The sequence below is a fragment of the Syngnathus floridae genome, chromosome 1 (assembly GCF_059516105.1).
Source record: "Syngnathus floridae isolate MCC-2025c chromosome 1, RoL_Sflo_1.0, whole genome shotgun sequence".
Taxonomy (NCBI): Eukaryota; Metazoa; Chordata; class Actinopteri; order Syngnathiformes; family Syngnathidae; genus Syngnathus; species Syngnathus floridae.
Window position 1 is genome coordinate 27,329,520 of NC_142413.1, and position 10,108 is coordinate 27,339,627.

At 42.2% G+C, this 10,108-nt stretch overlaps 1 long non-coding RNA gene across 3 annotated transcripts; it reads left to right on the forward strand.

Annotated features, from left to right (window-relative positions):
• Nucleotides 1–438: 438 nt before the first annotated feature.
• LOC148404763 (uncharacterized) lies at nucleotides 439–7,914 on the forward strand. 3 transcript variants are annotated; one of them, XR_015861651.1, is made up of 6 exons: nucleotides 439–970; nucleotides 1,635–1,939; nucleotides 2,219–5,713; nucleotides 5,810–5,887; nucleotides 7,330–7,581; nucleotides 7,661–7,914. It is a non-coding gene; the product is annotated as an uncharacterized LOC148404763 (long non-coding RNA). The 3 variants fall into 3 exon arrangements; XR_015861652.1 differs by having other exon boundaries at nucleotides 568–970; nucleotides 2,219–2,360; nucleotides 5,583–5,887; XR_015861648.1 differs by having other exon boundaries at nucleotides 441–970; nucleotides 2,219–5,887.
• The last annotated feature ends 2,194 nt before the right edge of the window (nucleotides 7,915–10,108 follow it).

Genomic DNA, 10,108 nt, shown 5'->3' on the forward strand with positions numbered 1-10,108 from the left:
TGATCTACTGGTCTTCTCTTTGACAGAACGAACTCGCAAAATTGTTAGGTGCGCCAGTGTGTGGATTAGGACATAGCAATTTATGAGTTAAGTGTTGATCACAATTTGGAGTCAGATCAATAACTAGAATCCGTAACCTAACAGATTGAACTCAACTAATCTGTGTAAGTCTAATTTCTGCTTCAGTGTCTTTGCATTTTCCTAAATCTGAAGAAATCAAACGAGCACGCAGTGAGTAAATTGGATAACAGGTGATTGGCAAAAGCTTTTGCCGTGAGGCGCAGATAACGCGCTCCCTAAATTGTGGACAGAATCCAGCAATACATATGTATGTATACAGATACATATTAGATATAAAATATCTCGTAATAAAATCAATGATTATCATATAATTATCACATAATCATTATGACTTTTAACTCATAATGACTTACCATGGCATTTTTTTATTCCCAACATTAAGTTTTTTCCCTTTTCTTTTTCACTGGCGGACACGGGCTGACATGGGGTGACGTGATTTATCCAATGAGGATCAAGAAAGTTCAACGGTCTTGCTTCGAATGGCCAATCACGTCAAAGTAAACGGGACAAATCGCGATCACAGCGATTGCACCTCTGGATCCCACAACAACATTTCTTACACAAGGCTTTGTTTTGTGCTGTGTGTTTTTTGTTGTGTTTCTATGTGTTTGCGTCGTCTGTGTTCATTTGTTTCAGTTTGGCAGCGAAAACGGCTCTGAGAGAGCGCTGTTTTTCTTTAACTGACCAGATTCTCTCTTTTTTTTTTAAACTTACTGAAGCACTAGCAGCGACATTACGACGGTCGTTACTGTGTCGTTATTTTATATTTTTCTGCTGCGCGCGGGAGATTATTTTCCCGCCTGTTTTTTTTCTCCACCTTCTGCCTCCGTGTTGGTTTTCCTCCTGGCGGCTCCACCACCAAGCACACGTCGCGACGTCCAGAAACTCGGTAAGTAGGCCTACTATCACTAAAAGTAATAAAATAAAATAGTAATACACAAGAAGTAATCAATTTTCTTGCCGTCAAAATGAATTACTCATGCAGGTACTGTAATTTCACCACAGCTTCAATCCCTGCATTTGTTCGTCATTTAAGGATTCACAGAAATGTAGCTAACTTCAGATTTCCATGTGGGGTAGCAGAATGCTTTGCCACTTTTTACACACGTGGCGCCCTTCAAGTTCACATGTACCGCTCTCACAAGAGGACAGCTAAACCAGGACTTGAAAGGCAAATTGTTGGAGTTGCCTCGGCTTCCACTGTTGAAGGTTGTAGCTTTATGTCAGCTCAATCAACTCGTATACATTTCCGGCAAAAAAGACAACTTGTGGGGCAGGATCAGCCTATTTCTGGGTTGAACCACACCCACTTCCGGGTTAAGCCCCATTCAGAGTACGGATGTTGATAATCTAGTTGATTGAACAGATACAGATAATGGTGTACTCACTCATCCCTAGTAGCCAACTCGTTTGTCATTGCTGCTATTTCAGCTTGCTTGCTATATGTGTCACTTTTTGTTCATCTTTCACCAACTCCGTTACTATATCTGCTCCTTTTATCTGTTTTATGTACTGCTTGGAAGATATGTATATTCCCTGCCCTGTTTTTACAGACATTCATCTGAAGCAGATCATTCATAAAATGGATTGCTGTGAGATATGAGTTTTGAAATGTCTGACTTTAACGAGAGACAATCCTGACTGCAAAAAAGTGGATGCTGTCCATCGAGGGGAGGGTCATAATCCCACCTGCTGCTCACCTGGCTGACTTCACCACTGCCTTGGCCACTCTCTTCGCCTGTTACTATGTTTTCAACCTAGAGTATCAGGTGGAAGCCTGCACTCTCTTCACCTGTTCCTATGTTTTCAACCTAGAGTATCAGGTGGAAGCCTGCTCAACATTGGAGTTTATTCAGAGGTATTAACTGATGAAATTATATACCTAACTTTATTCCCACTGGCATTTTCTATATCTCTCTTCTATGTGTTATTCAGGCAGTATTATCACCCCTTAATAGTAAAATAAATGTAATGCAAGTATAAAATACTGCAATATTTTATTTATTTAATTAAAACAATTTATTTTTATCGATTCTTTTAATTAATCCCCCTGCAATCACAGTTGTGATTTGCTAATTGATTACTCATTGACATGTACATAATGTCTCAACCTCTAACTCCTATACTCATTTCATAGGTTTTTGGTCAGAACTAATCCTGACTCCACCAAGTGCAGTGCCAAGGAGCAGATGAGCCGGAAGACTTCATACATGAACCCCCATGTGATCTCCTTTATCAGGGACTTCATGGAGTTCGATTGGCTAACTGACTAGGTACAGGTGAGGTTCAGATAATAACTTTTGCATAGAAAGTTCAAGATGGTTTATTTAAAGAAGTCATCTCAAATAGTTATGTTAACTCATGTGGTTGTCCGCCTGTGCTATCGTAAATGCATTATTCGAAAACGAAACAAAACAAAATGGCATTATATGTACATTTCGAAAATAAAAACACATTTTTTTGTTTCTTTAATTTATTTGCGTTTTATTAAACCCACAAATATGTCAGATCATTTTGCCGGACCCTGTATGTACCGTATTTTCCGGACTATAAATCGCTCCGGAGTATAAGTCGCACCAGCCATAAAATGCCCCAAAAAGTGAAAAAAAACATATATAAGTCGCTCCGGAGTATAAGTCGCATTTTGGGGGCAATTTATTCGACAAAATCCCACACCAAAAACAGTCATGAACGAGCAACAACAGGCTAAACGATAGCAACAACAGGCTAAACGATAGGTATGCTAACGTGACAAACACAACCAAAGAGCTGAGAACGGGCCTGACGTAACATATAGAGTGATTAAGGACAACTATTACATAAATAACATGTTTATAAAACCATCAGTGTCACTCCAATTCATTAAATAGCAACAACAGGCTAAACGATAGGTATGCTAACGTGACAAACTCAAACAAAGAGCTGAGAACGGGCCTGACGTAACATATAGAGTGATTAAGGACAACTATTACATGAATAACATGTTTATAAAACCATCGGTGTCACTCCAATTCATTAAATAGCAACAACAGGCTAAACGATAGGTATGCTAACGTGACAAACTCAAACAAAGAGCTGAGAACGGGCCTGACGTAACATATAGAGTGATTAAGGACAACTATCACATGAATAACATGTTTATAAAACCATCGGTGTCACTCCAATTCATTAAATAGCAACAACAGGCTAAACGATAGGTATGCTAACGTGACAAACACAAACAAAGAGCTGAGAACGGGCTCATAGGCTCATATAACGATAGATAAACTATATTTCAAATAACTATAATACAAGCCAATAATATTATCAAACCATCCGTGCATTTTAATTCCATTAAATCCATCGATCAAATTCCTCGTCCTTTGTCAACATCGCCGCGCGTGCGCCCTGACGTCAGCCTCGTCTTTATTCCACAGATCTACTACATAACTATAGTGTAGCGTTAACAAAGTACAAGGATAGACGTGGGTTTGGTAAACGGCTCTTTATTAAACAAAACAAACTTCCATGCGTGTGGCGGCGTGGACTTCCAAACAGACCGGGCGTGCGTAATGGCCATGTCCGAGCCCCGCGCACCGTTCGCGGACAACCACTCGGCCGAGCGCCGGCCCCCGACTCAGTAGAGTAGGACCAGGCGTGCGTAAAAGCCATAATAGTTTTTCAAACCTTCTATGTCACTCCAAATCCTTAATTCCTTCAAACTCTTTGTCCTCCGTGTCACTTAGAAATGATCACCGCTAATGATGCCGGTGTTGTCCTTGTGTGGGCACGTTTGTATGTAAACAACCGCCGCGCCACGCTACTGACGTCACTTGAAATAGTAATCCATTGGTACATCACGGTTCTCCAAACTTTCTTTCTGCTGCTCGATTACTGTTTTCAGCTGCATATTTTACAACTTGAAGTTTGTAACCTGCAAAATATGAGTTTCTTTTTGGTGCCATTTTTCTTAAGGCCACCCAGTTGATGAGTCACGGCCAACGGTGAAATTTAGAGCGTCCTCATCCAGTTTCGTCTGAAAATATAATTTTTTTGGGTTCAACATTTTCCACCTTCTCATATTTCTTCCACTAAAACGGTCTCATTATATTTTCATTTTAACAATGATTTATCCATTTTCAATTTAAATTCTACCCCATTAATTACCCAAAGCAAATAACTAGAAAAAAATAACAGAACACTCCCTCTATCAGTCATTCAATCAGTCGCTTCCCTGTCAGCCATAGACGTCTGGTCTCATATAGACCTAATTTAGACATCTAAAATTGGTTACGGTATAGACTTAAAATAGACGTCTGAATTAAAAACAATTAAATATGATAATATTTCGAAATTTTAATGTCTGAACCAGCTGTAAGTTGTATAAATAATGTACAGAAGTTGTTTGGATTTGTGTTTAACAAGCATATTGATCCGTACATGTGAATTGGTTATTTCTGTAACCTGATATAGACGTCTAAATTACGTCCGTCTGTCTGTCTATATATATATATATATATATGAGAACGCTCACTGACTCCGGCAGCTCCTGCAGCCAAGTTGGTGCCAAATGTATTGCTTGCATTCCTCTGGACCACACCAACAAAGCCGAGAGGGGGATCTTGACGACTGGGCAACCCAAGGTCTCCATACACTGTGCCCAGGCCTGTGCCTTGGATAGGTCACTCATTGTCGCTGTCTTAGTGACAGAAACAATTCGGGAGACAGCAGTTACGAGTTCTAAGCCTGAGCCAATTGGCGTCAGCTCAGGCGCTACGGGTTGTCTCCAACGGTGGGAGGGATCATTGCATCCCACTGGTCAGCTACCGCCAGAGAATATTTCAATGTACCAAGCTTTGATGTCTATTCATATGCAAATGAGTTAGGGGTCATACAATTTTATGACCTTTTTATGACTTGTTATGGTATCATAAATCACCCTCTTTTGAATTGTGGCGGGGTTGGGGGCATCAAGATGGCGCCAGTTGTGACGGCGCCATCTTTGACTGTCGCCATTTTGGTTTGCTGGCGCTATTTTTAGATGTGGATATGTATGGGTATGTATTTTTATGAATCAAAACAGGTGCAGCACCTGAGCTAGCTTTGCTACCAGCCCTCTGAGCTACCTTTGCTTCCGGCCCGTACGTGTGAGATTGAAGGGAGGGACCCTTTTTGTTGAGAAGCCTAAGGGGAGGGGGTGTTTGTGACAGAGTGGGGGGTCACGAGAGGGAGGGGGTGTTTGTGACAGAGGCGGCATTACAGGTGCCAAAGTTATCTGAAAGCGAGACGCATATAATTTGAGAAACATTACTTTAGAGGATCAAGGGGGGTTTTTTGTTGAGAAAATCATTGAAGTGTCGAGCATGGTGCCACAGGTAAGAAAGAAAGATAAAAAAAAGCAAGGTGTTGATGCATAATTTGACAAACAGTAGTGGAGTCGGCATTACTGGGACCAAGGATATGAGGTAGACCCTTTGATACGGCCAGAGTTATCTGATTTCCCGCGACACGTGAGCCCATAGGCGTGGTCTTATCCCCGCCGAATTTAAAGTTTGGTGTGGACGAGCATCATTTTGGAGAAGACAAGACAAGCCATAGCTCTGAGCAACGGAGTCGAAGCGTGTCAAAAAGCTGTTTTCGAGAATGGTTAAAGGTAAGTCATTTTAATACCTTTCTCGCGATAATAATAATAATAATACACTGCGGTTATTTTATAAAACAAAATGTAATGTTTATATAATATTTGCAGACAACATCGTTTTTGCCGATGTCCACGCATCTTTTGACGATGATTTTAGCGACGTTTACCTAACACAATCAGACTACGGTGAGTCAATCGCGCATCTAAGATAGTTAATATAGAGCATGGGTCACCAACCTTTCTTAATCCGAGAGCTACTTCCTGGGTACTGATTAAGGCAAAGGGCTACCAGTTTGACACACAATTCTGAAATAGCCAATTTGCTTAATTTGGCTTTTACTATGTGTTATTATTGTCATTTCCAGTTCACATGTAAGTGTGATTTTAACAAGAATAGCAAAAATACAGTCAAACCTTGGTTTTTGACCACAATCCGTTCCAGAAAGCGGTTCGAGAAGCGAATTGGTCGAATTCCGAATCTGGTTTTCCCATTACAAATAATGTTTTTTTTTTTTTAAATCCGTTTCAAGACAAAAAAAACCCCGCCTTTTTTAAGGAGTTTTTCATTTGCGCATATTTGTCGGATCGCGAAACTGCAGCGCACCGCCGAACGCGCAACCGTCGCGCGTCGCCCACCGCGCAGGTCGCATTATTGTGACAGAGCCGTCGCTGAAATTTAGAAAATATTTTTAAAGTCCTAATGTACTTCCCCAAATTTAAGTGGACCTAAGTGTGCAGGGAGCTTAATTTTGTCCAATCGCGCAACTGCAGCGCACCGCCGAAGCGCAACAGTAGCGCGTCGCCGACCGCGCAACTGCCCCGCCCTGGTCGCATTATTGTCACAGAGAGGTCGCTATAATTTAGAAAATATTTCTAAAGTCCTGATGTACTTTAAAACTTTTAAGTGGACCTCAGGGCGCAGGGAGCTTAATTTGGTCCGATCGCGCAACCGCAGCGCACCGCCGAACGCGCAACCGTAGCGCGTCGCCGACCGCGCAACTGCACCGCGTTGGTCGCATTATTGTGACAGAGCCGTCGCTAAAATTTACTAGATATTTTTAAAGTCCTGATGTACTTTCCAAAATTTAAGTGGAACTCATTGCGCAGGGCTCTTAATTTGGTCCGATCGCGCAACCGCCGCACGCCGGGCGCCCACTGTAGCATTGCTTTAAGAGCGTCTTTTTGTTTTAGGATGGCTTTACTGCTTCCACTTGCTTTCTTTGGAGGCATGATTAGGGGTTAATACAATCCTCAAAGTAACGAAAATACAATAACAACGGACTCAGTCGGCATCCAGGCCGCGCGGTCGGGTTTTCTCGGGTCTTCCCGGCTCATCTCGCGAGGTTCGACCTCCGAATTTTGTTTGACAACCGAAGCAAAAATATCTCGAATTTTTTTGGTTCGAATTCCAATTATTTCGAGAACCGGGACGTTCGAAAGCCGAGGTTTGACTGTAAAATAAATAGATGCAGCTCACTGACAAGTGCCGCTATTTTGAGCTAATTTTAGAACAGTTCTGCGGGCGACTCATGCGGTCCTCACGGGCGACCTGGTGCCCGCGGGCACCGTGTTGGTGACCCCTGATATAGAGGGTATTAGTTGCTGATTTTATTTTATGTATGCAACAGATCTAGTGGCCGCGGCCACTAGGAAAAGCGTTCGGCCGACACAAGCTGCCTTCGACCACCATATTGGAGCAGTCGAAACGTCAGAGCCAGCGCGACCAGCAACATCAGAGTCACGTGTTACTGTTGAAACCAATCCACTCTCAACCCGCACCGCTCAGCCGGAATCAGCGACGGACTCAGAACTAGTTGAAGCTCTGTCTACTTACGAGGGTTTAAACCATCGTCATCAAGAGGCGACAAACAAAGTTGGAGGTATTCCTTATATTTTTTCCCTCTTTGTATGCTATAGTCCGACATGCTATTTTCGGTATTATAAAGGATTAACTTACAGGTGAGCGTCGTGACACGGGGGCTCAGAGAGAGAGAGAGGAAGAGGAGGAGGAGGAGGGGGCAGCCCTTCTACAACACGCACCACTCAACCAGCAGGGGGCCTGTAAAGTGCCGTGGTAACTGTATCTACAAAAGACGGTTACAAGAATGTTTTAAGATTATACGTGCTCTTACAGATTTAGCCGAATCAAAATAGGTTTGTGTTGTTTCTGTTGTGTTTTGTAAAAGAAAATATAATGGAGCATTCAAACCTTACGTCAACGGAGTCAGATTTCTTAGCAAACATTGATGAAATAGATTTGCCGTCATTTAGCGGGACAAGCCAAAGAAGTGACACACCAGAGCTAGATTTATCAAACGTTAACAATACGTGTACGAGTCAAATAACAGATTTGCTCAACAATGTGAGCACGGCTTTGTCAGAGGGGGAGAGACCAGACAGCCCTGCTATTCTTACCCATTTACAAGCTGTCATAGATGAATTGAACAATCAAAGTATGAATGAAGGTGGACAGAGTCCGACACAAATCCCGTCACAATTGCTAAACATGATAGCAGAATTAAACAACCAAGCTAACGGCAGCAACGGGCGTATCAGTCCTGACATTCCTGTCCAGTTGCTAAACATCATCCAAAATCTAAATACACAGCCTCTGGTTGACCCGTTGACCGCTAACTCTCCCGATTCATCACCGGTTGCTATTGACGACGTTCTGCCGATATTTCAGCCTAACAACTGCTCTGTTATAATTGATCATGAAATAGACGTTATTGATGACAATACACCAACATTTCAACACACGCCCCAGCAATCTAACAGCGGTTTTGTATTAGCTGATCAACGCGGCGGTTCTGTTGTAATCAATAGGCCGCATTTCAATAATGTAGAGGTAAGGCGACAGCTAAATATACCATCGCAACAGAACATTAATGATTTTGCAACCTTCTACCTCCAGATTGAAGATAAAATAGATGATGTCATGCAAGAGGTAGCTAGCAGGGCGCAAACAGGTGATGTAATTCAGATAGAGCTAGTGGGTGGTAACGATAGAGCTCACATCTACCAGCAAACTAGTTATATAAACTCTATCAGAGATAATGTATCAAACATGCTTGAACGTTTAGCCCAGTCAAATACAGAGCTTCTGGCTGATGAGGGCTTAGAGCTCATTGTACAAATAGTCACTCCATTGCGTGGTGGAATGCGTCGCAGGCTGTTGAACACTACCAACAGAGAGATTTTGAGGTTGAAAAAATGACACCTACACATACCTCGTAATAAAGACAATGATTTGTGTTTCGCTCTCTCACTAACCTATCTGCTAAATGACACACTTACAACAAAACAGCCACAAGACAGGCACGGCTCTTACATGAGAGTGTAGGATTGGATTGTCAAACACCTGTGAGTCTGGGCGATGTCCATAAATTTGAGAAAGTCCTCAAACGGAAAATAACTGTAATGTATCGAAAAGAGGACTGCCGCCCCATGACCTTTTTCGACACGCGTTACCCCAAAACAGATAACGATACCTTATTTGTCTTAAACCTTGAGGGTCATTATTACGGCGTGAAAGCGATTGAGGCATTTGTTGGCCATGCATTCTTTTGCAGGCTTGTTACAAAGGGCATGAGAATTGGCAACAGCACCAGTGTGAAGGACACTGTGGCGTTTGTCTTGATCCATGCTGTAAACAGCGACGGTTTAAACCTGTCATCTGCCCTGACTGTAACAAATCTTGTCGTAATGAGGAATGCTTTACCAAACATAAAGAGTCTCGATCAATGAATCGTGTGAGCAACTGCACTATATACAAAAAATGCTTGGAGTGTGGTCTTCACTATTATGTGAAAGCTGATGGTACCGGTGCTAAACATCGTTGCCCTGTTAAAAAATGCACAGTGTGTGATGAGATCTTAAATCAAGATGACGCCTTGTTGAACCCCCACATGTGCTACATTCAGCCCATCAAACCTCAACCACCGTGCAAAAATGTAGTCTACTACGATTTCGAAACTTATGTAGATTCAGACGGTTTACACAAACCTTTTCTCATCTGTTGCAAATCAAATAGACTGGCGAAGCATTGGCATGGCACAGATTGTGTTGATGAATTTCTCAGATTTTTCCGAAGGCCACGGTTTAAACAAACTACGTTTGTTGCACATAATGCGAGAGGTTTTGATTCATACATACTGATAAGGAGAATTCTTGAATTAGGTCTCAAACTTGACATTCTGATGCAAGGGAGTAAAGTTCTATCATTCGTCGATTTAGACACAAAATCTCGATTCATAGACTCTCATTCTTGACGATGCCTCTAAGTGCAATGCCTAAGGCCCTGGGGTTTGAAGACAAATCAAAGGGTTACTTCCCACACAAATTCAGCTCTTTAGAGCATCTAAACTATGTAGGGTCTCACCCTGACCCCACGTACTACGGCACCGA